The sequence below is a fragment of the Eurosta solidaginis genome, chromosome X, assembly GCF_040869045.1.
Source record: "Eurosta solidaginis isolate ZX-2024a chromosome X, ASM4086904v1, whole genome shotgun sequence".
Taxonomy (NCBI): Eukaryota; Metazoa; Arthropoda; class Insecta; order Diptera; family Tephritidae; genus Eurosta; species Eurosta solidaginis.
In genome coordinates this window covers 85,063,252-85,071,819 of record NC_090324.1, presented here as the reverse complement: position 1 = coordinate 85,071,819, position 8,568 = coordinate 85,063,252, and the positions used below count along the sequence as shown (strand labels likewise).

General features: G+C 40.5%; 1 pseudogene; it reads right to left on the bottom strand.

Moving 5' to 3' along the window:
- Window positions 1–2,328: 2,328 nt before the first annotated feature.
- Window positions 2,329–7,910, bottom strand: LOC137235033 (trafficking protein particle complex subunit 10-like; annotated as a pseudogene).
- Window positions 7,911–8,568: the final 658 nt, after the last annotated feature.

Here is an 8,568-nt window from a genome sequence, read left to right as displayed (position 1 = left end):
CCCGATGACCGCGTGTGTGTCGTCGACCTGGATACCACCAAAGGGCAAACAACACGCCCCATCGCTAAGTTGGTGCTATTACAAGCGCCCAGCAGCGAGACAGACACTATACCCACTTAAACCTTCAGGACCCACGATCCGCAGAGAAATCTCAATTCCTGCTACCCACTCCGAAGTGCCGAACCATAAAAGTAACAAAATCTCCATAATACAAATTATAAACCCGCAGATTCATCCCATCACAATTGCAGCATCTCCCAAAAGTACTTCTCTTTAAGAAGTAAATTCAAAAAGAAAGCTTATTAATTTGCCGACTGATAACCCGAAACCCTCTCCTTTCGCCGATGAGGTTAAACCGGCTTTTGTGCATCTCAAAATTAAACTATGATCGTTAACTATTCACCAATAAATTGATCAAACTTAGACACAATACTAAAAGAAGACACTGAACTCAAGCGCTACAATGCAAAAGAAGAAATATTCACAATTTATCCAAAACGGTATTAAAAAGGAATAATTGGGGATATGAAAGGAACCAACAAAAAATATATATATATATATCGCATACCGAAGAGGGATACTCAACCATCTTATCCACCCTATTATACGCGACCACATTTTCAGCAAACTATTTTAATAATTATATTTGCGGGAGAGATTTGCAAGCAAAATCCCACAGGGCCATGCTTAATAATCTGTTTTCCAGATTGAATCCTGACAGTGTTAAAGGATTTTCGAAGGAAATATATATGGTTCACTTTCGCACTAACTGGTGCCCAAGATATTTTTTCGTCCGTTTAAAAAAAAAAAATACGAACATAACAAAAATGATATAAGGGATCCCCATATATATTTAACTCACATAATCCGTGCCGACAATATATTTACGATAAATCAAGATAACTCACGATAACTCTGTTGTTTGAATTTGATTTTCCAGGTGTAGAAAGCAAGAATCCGCGTAATCTTGTGACCTTTGTGTACAACTATTGGCGTCTTTCAGCTGAGTATTCGAGGGCATAATACTGATGAAATCCTGCCATTAGAAAGAAAATAATAAAGTAAATTTACAATTTTCAGCCAATAACATCAAGACAACAAAGAACAAAGCTACGGACAATGAGGTTACGAGCCTGGTGCTCCTCTCACATTCCCAGGCTTTGCTTTATGTTTACGTCATAATGCCTTGTGTACCATCATTATTTCCCTGACGTTGTCCTCATGGCGAATTGTTTTCCCCTTGTGATCGTGATCATAAGTGAAGAAAGGGCGCATCGTTCGTTCCATGAAGAGGGCAGCATCCACATGATGAAAACGTTGCAAGAAGCACTTTCGAAATATATGCTTTACATATTTCTCGGGCTGATTGAGCACTCTGACCTTCGTCACATTAAAAATATCATTCCAATCTTCAAATTGCTCCGCGGTCTTGAATGGTTGCGTTGGGATTACACGCGATTGTATGCTAAAAAAGTCTAAAACTGGTTGACTATCTTCGGCACACCTTTCACCTCAACAGGACCAATGGATTCCTGCTTTGTCGCCGCAGATTCTTTAACCGTTGATTTCGTATTCAAAATTATTTCAGTTCGTTTTCGCGTGAGTTAAAAAGAGGCATAAGCTGCGTTAGGCGAAGCCCAAGTATATTTATAAATGGCTTACGTCATATGTAGGTGAACTTGGCAGTCATACAACCTTTAACGTATACATATTTTTACTCTTTACCGTTAAAGAAAAGCAACCTTTCCATGATAACAACTTTTTCGTCATTCCATTCTTTGGTCAACTCTACATCGGCGCCATCCAAAGTAACACAAAATCCCCCTAAGGCAGTGGGCATGTTTTTGACGTGTTTTGCGTTCAGACAGTAATTCTTCAGTAAGAAATTCCTCCAGTGCTTTTTCAGCTTTGCTATGCATATGTTTCGCACCGCCACAACCGCAGCTACAGCTCATACTTGGTTTGTGACCAGTTAAGACTTGACTCGATACTCCAGAAGATTCCGGATTGTTGCACATTTGCCAGAGTGTCCGTGTAAAATCGCGATTACCAAGTAAGTTTTCCAAGGCACTTGATGAGTTAACAGTCATCAAACCATTGCCGAAACGCAGCATAGTTTTTGCAAATTTACTCATGTTAATAATTAATAAAGTGCAAGTTGAAGGAAATTTCTCCGTGGAATGAAGCTGCAGCAATTTTATAACCTCACACGTTTCTTAAATTGATTTCTTACCCGCTTTCAATTTCAATTTCACTTTCACTACTATTGTAAGTGTTGAGCTTGTTGGCGGCGGTGAGTACCTGCTTGGACTAATGCTACTTTCCCGTTTAATTTTTTTTTCGATAACAAGTCGCTAATTCCAGTAGAGTTTGTGAGTTTAGTGCATGCCAATTTTTCAGCTTTTAATTCGCGTAATAAATCAGTGAAGAAACTAACAGCTTTATGTGGTTCATTAAGCGCACAATAAAAGTTACCCAAATCCAAACCCACGAGACGTGCTGAACGATGACGTGAGACATGTTTGTATGTGCTTATTGCTAATTCTGCCAGTTCTAAATAAAGCTTTTGAAATGCCTGATTGGAGCCTAATGCTTTCAATTTTTCTGTAGCAGATTTTTTCGGACGACGATTGGGTGAACGATCGCGTTTTTGCTCCGAAATTTGTGGTGTTGGATTTAAGAACTGCGACTGCTCAAGCGGTGTATCACCAACGCCAGCAGAGAGTTGTACCACAATATGTAGTTATTCGGAAGTGGGCGTAAAACCGGGGAGTAAACCACACAGCTTACTTAATTCATACAATTTATCTTTGGCTAAATTCCAGATTGGCGCACAGTGTTGAAAGCAAAATAACTTGTTTGGTTCCATAGCCATTTCACAGGTTTGTAGTACTTCTAAGGCGCAAACAAACTCCCAGCAAGATAGTGCACCTTCCTGTGTATCCAATTTGACATACTCAATTTCCCGCAATGTAGAAGAGAGAAAGTTTAGCAGGCGTTTAGCAATTTCTAGTATTTCATTGTTTTGTTGCAACAAATGTGCTTGTCGTGCGAATAAGTAATTTCGAAATTCTAATATCGAGACGGGGCCGGCTTTTATTTTGTGTCGTAGTTCAAATTTATCGCGCCGATTTTAAATAAATGCCGTGAAAGGAGGTCAACGGTTGCTTGAAATGTTCCAACCATTTTTTTGCTTTTCACCGAAGCCAGAGTGGGTAATGAGTTGTGAACACATAGCGTCCAGCTCATCATATTGTCACGGATATTAGCATCACTAAGTTATCCCCTCACTAAGGCGATGCTAAGGCCATGCCAAGCAGTATTTACGTTAATAATCAAATCAAGTATACACATATATAAGGCAGCCCAGAGAGATGTCACACACAGATGCATTTACTTATACGCCTATATGCGCGCGAGAGACTGTAAACTACAAACATTCACATCAATAATTCAATCTTTATGTATCTACATAAATGAATAAATAATTGCGTCTACACATATGTACCATGTACGAATACGAGCAGCGGAGAGTCAATGCGCAAACACATGCATATATCTGAGAAGTTTGAGAGCTACTGGACTAGTAGATTCTGGAAGCGCCTAAAAGATGTATAAAATTGTGCAATTTTAGTTATAGCTGAGAAGTTTGAGAGCTAATGGACAATGCTAGTACATTCTGGAAAAATGCGAACGAGGAAACCAAACGGTATAAAAGGCAACAGATGAAGAGGCGCTGTAATTCAGTTTGAGTTGAGCAATCAATCAGTTATTGATTAAGCACGCGATCTGGCGGCCAGTAGTAGAGTTCAATTTGAGTTATCAATCAGTTTGGTTATTAAGCCAGCGAGTAGCAAAGTATGTGTCATTGTGAAGTACTTTAATAAAGGCCATTTTTACATTATTCAATATTGGAGTTATTTATTCAACAGTTTAGTGATTCGAACTTAGCAGAGGATTGCAAATAAGAGGATTTGCAGCAAATTCGTTACAATTGGTGTCAGAAGAGGAATTGTTGGATAAATTCCAGAGGACAACAAGGACATGGCAAAGTTCAGTGAATTGAAGATCCAGCAACTGAAGAAGGAGTTGGAGAGCCGTGGATTGAATACAAGCGGCGTTAAACTTGAACTTCAGGCACGACTATGAGAGGCAATGGAATTAGAAGGAATTGACGTGGAAGAGTATGACTTTCATCTTGATGGCGAGGAAACAACAAAAATGGAAGAGACAGTTACGCAGACAGTTACGAGCACAGACTTGAACATGATTTTGGCTGCAATATCTGCTCAAACATCGACAGTGGCTTCTCAACTAGAATCCCAGGAGAACCGTATAACATCCAAGATGGAATCCGAAGAGACACGAATAACATCAAAGATCGAAGCACAAGAAACACGTATTTCCGAAATGTCATCACAAATATCTACCAACATGACATCACAATTGGAAGAACAGAAGACATATATGGCATCCCAACTGAAATCTCAGGAGACACGCATAACATCAAAGATGGAAGAACAAGAGGAGCGCTTATCATTGCAGGTGGCACAAATGTCTTCACAGTTAGAAGCACAGGAAGCAAGGGTAACATCAAAGCTGGAAGCGCAGGATGCAGAAATAGCTCAATTTCAGGCAGAAGTCGATGATTTGAAGGGTCGTATGGAGCAGTTACAATTAAATCGTCCGGCAGTTTCAGCGAGTAATCCAAAGGTAAAGACACCATCCTTTGACGGTTCTGTTCCTTTTCAGGTCTTTAAGCTACAGTTTGAGAAGACCGCAGCAGTGAACCAATGGAATGCTGAAGATAAAGTTGCAGCTCTGTTCGTGGCACTGAAAGGGCCTGCCGCGGACATCTTACAGACTATTCCAGAGTACGAACGGAACAGTTATGACGCATTGATGGCTGCTGTAGAACGGCGATACGGAAGCGAACACAGGAAACAGATATTTCAAATAGAATTGCAAAACCGCTACCAAAAAGCTAACGAGACTTTGCAGGAGTTTGCTTCGGACATTGAAAGATTGGCTCATCTCGCAAATGCGGACGCACCCGTGGAATACACTGAAAGGGTAAAAATCCAGAGCTTCATAAATGGCATACGAGATGTGGAAACGAAGCGGGCTACATATGCGAATCCAAAACTAACGTTTGCTTAAACGGTATCGCATGCACTGACTCAGGAAACAGCCTCACTTTTGAATAAGCCAGCGTACAAAGCACGCCGTATGGAAGTAGAAAGGCCAGCGTGGGTAGAAACAATTTTGGAAGCACTGAAGGCATCTCAACAGAAGAATGCCGGAGTTATTAAATGTTTCAAGTGCGGCAACCCAGGTCACATTCCACGCCATTGCGATCTTGGTCCTAATAGTTCCAACAATGTGGGTGGCCATAAACGCAAAGCTGGAGGAGATGAGCAAGAGCGAGTAAGAGATAGAGAGCTAGATCTAGCTATTGAATGCCCTGTGATATCTATGTCGCAAATTGGTAGAAAATCGAGCAGTCTTACCGTCAGAGGGAATGTGGATGGCAAAGAACGAGTACTGACTATAGATACGGGCGCATCTCATTCCTTGATCCGATCTGACTTGGTCAACAGGAGAGTAAAACCGTTACCTGGAGCAAAGTTGCGTACGGTCACTGGCGAGTATAACCAAGTTCAGGGAGAAGTGATATGTGAAGTATTGATTGGGAAGGTCATGGTTCTACACAAATTTGTTGTGGCGGAGATTGTTGATGAAGTTATATTGGGAGTGGATTTCTTGGTTGACCATGACATCAAGATCGATATGCAGAGAAGGGTGATGCGTTATGAGAACCAAGATGTGCCACTTAACTTTAGTTTGGAAAAAGGGTTCAGCAGTAATCGGGTACTGGTGGAGAATACTCGACGAAGGCCACGAAATTCAAAGGTAAAGGTTGATAGATCGAATGGGCCAAATAAATCAAAATCAAAAGTACCTGCGAGAGAAACACTGGCATTGACAAAACCTAAAAGACGCAGGAAAACGAAGCAACGAATTTCCGAGAAAGAATGCGAGGGTATTTTCAAACCGGAGCGCACTACTTTTGTAAAATGTGGGAACGATACCGATTATGCAAAGAAAATTCGTCCAGCACAAGCTCTACGAAGTGGTTCATTGACCAAACAACAGAGTGTGAAGGAACGGCCCAGGGTAATGAGTAGTAAGATGAAACACTGGCATGACAAGAACTTTAATTCGGAAGGTTTCTTGGCGGGAGATTTGGTACTGTTAAACAGCCCTCACCGGCGGAAAGGTGTTCCAGCTAAATTTCGGTGCAGTTGGGAAGGCCCGTACAAAGTTGTGAAGAAGATCAGTGATACCATCTACCGCATACAAACCACTGGGAAACCACGGGTTAGAAGAGTGGTACATTTGGAGATGCTAGCGGCAGTTAGATCGGGAGATTTGTCTGCTCGGGACGATCAGACTTAGATGGAGGGCAGTGTCACGGATATTAGCATCACTAAGTTATCCCATCACTAAGGCGATGCTAAGGCCATGCCAAGCAGTATTTACGTTAATAATCAAATCAAGTATACACATATATAAGGCAGCCCAGAGAGATGTCACACACAGATGCATTTACTTATACGCCTATGTGCGCGCGAGAGACTGTAAACTACAAACATTCACATAAATAATTCAATCTTTATGTATCTACATAAATGAATAAATAATTGCTTCTACACCTATGTACCATGTACGAATACGAGCAGCGGAGAGTCAATGCGCAAACACATGCATATATCTGAGAAGTTTGAGAGCTACTGGACTAGTAGATTCTGGAAGCGCCTAAAAGATGTATAAAATTGTGCAATTTTAGTTATAGCTGAGAAGTTTGAGAGCTCATGGACAATGCTAGTACATTCTGGAAAAATGCGAACGAGGAAACCAAAGGGTATAAAAGGCAACAGATGAAGAGGCGCTGTAATTCAGTTTGAGCTGAGCAATCAATCAGTTACTGATTAAGCACGCGATCTGGCGGCCAATAGTAGAGTTCAATTTGAGTTATCAATCAGTTTGGTTATTAAGCCAGCGAGTAGCAAAGTATAAGTGTCATTGTGAAGTACTTTAATAAAGGCCATTTTTACATTATTCAATATTGGATTTATTGATTCAACAGTTTAGTGATTCGAACTTAGCAGTGGATTGAAAATAAGAGGATTTGCAGCAAATTCGTTACAATATTCTATTAGTGCCTCAGTGTGTAATTCAAGTTTTTCGAATATCAATGCTAAATCCTCTTGCATAAAAAAGTACTGGCAAAAGTCCCAACCGTCGTGATTGCGCTTTTCACGTTTACTTCGCATAAGCTCCTCATATTTCGCAATATCACGATTGTGGCTAGCAAGCATGAGAAATCTGATTCGCTGCACTAAACAACGAAAAGATTCAGCTGATTTTTGTTCTAATTTCGCAGGATTCAAAACAGATATGCAACGATCATCGTTTTTTGTTGCAAAATCTTGACGAATTTTATCCAGCACAGTAGTACGTGGTAGTAAGTTTTTTGCCTTACGTACATCGAGTGTCTCTACCATTAAAATCATACAATCCGATATACCATATGCCGTCAATTGCTTGAGCCAATTTTTTATTTCTTCATGAGCGGTTGCTTTGTATGAATCCAAATCGTTGCATTCCGTAACAAAGATATGTAAAATTGGGTGTTCCAATATGCTCCATTCACCTTTTTTATACCTTTCTAGGGCGCTTACATTAAATTGCTGAGTTTGTGCCTCTAAACGCACATGCTTAGATGGTCGATGGTATGTGCGACGCCACTCGTATGTATCCAATGGTATAGCATTTCGAATTTGTGCTTCCAAAGAACGAAACAAGGGTCCAGCTCCTGCATATGTTATTATCGGCTTAATATTCATATTTTTGTACAATGTCCTGCTATATAGGATTTTTGAATTCGCAAAATGCAAAAAAAAAAAAATAAAATCGTCTAGTGGTGATCCCAAATAAAGGTTGGACATTTTCCGTTTTTCCAGAACAACCGTAAGCGAGTGGCTCACGTTTTAATAAAAACGTCGTACGCCATGTTCCTGAAATGAATGAAAGAATTTTCATTCAGGAAAGGCATAATTGTCAAATGCCAACCGACGGCATTGCCAGCCCTTAGAATAATAATCATTTCAATGGGTGTGTTCAATGAGCACTAAGGGCTAGCTCACATGTGACGCGTTTCACGCTTTACGTTATGGTACTGCGAAATGCCATCGCACACATATCCACGCGTCTCAAAGCATAGAAATTCAAAAAAAGGGGAAAATCAATACGCTTAGCGCTCTCTAATTTTATTTAAAATACCTTTTCCCGCAAGCCATGAACCGCTTACATTTCGAGAGCTATTTTATTCCCACTATGCACATGAGTAATTGTTCCCTTTTTTTTCTTGGGGTTTCCGCATCCCAAGCAAAACAACAATAAATGGTGTATGATAGAGTATTGGTCATGATCCCAGGTTCACCCTCTTTACATATCGTTAGCCACGTTTCGAAAAGCCATAAACCTACGTACCACGTTGACTGC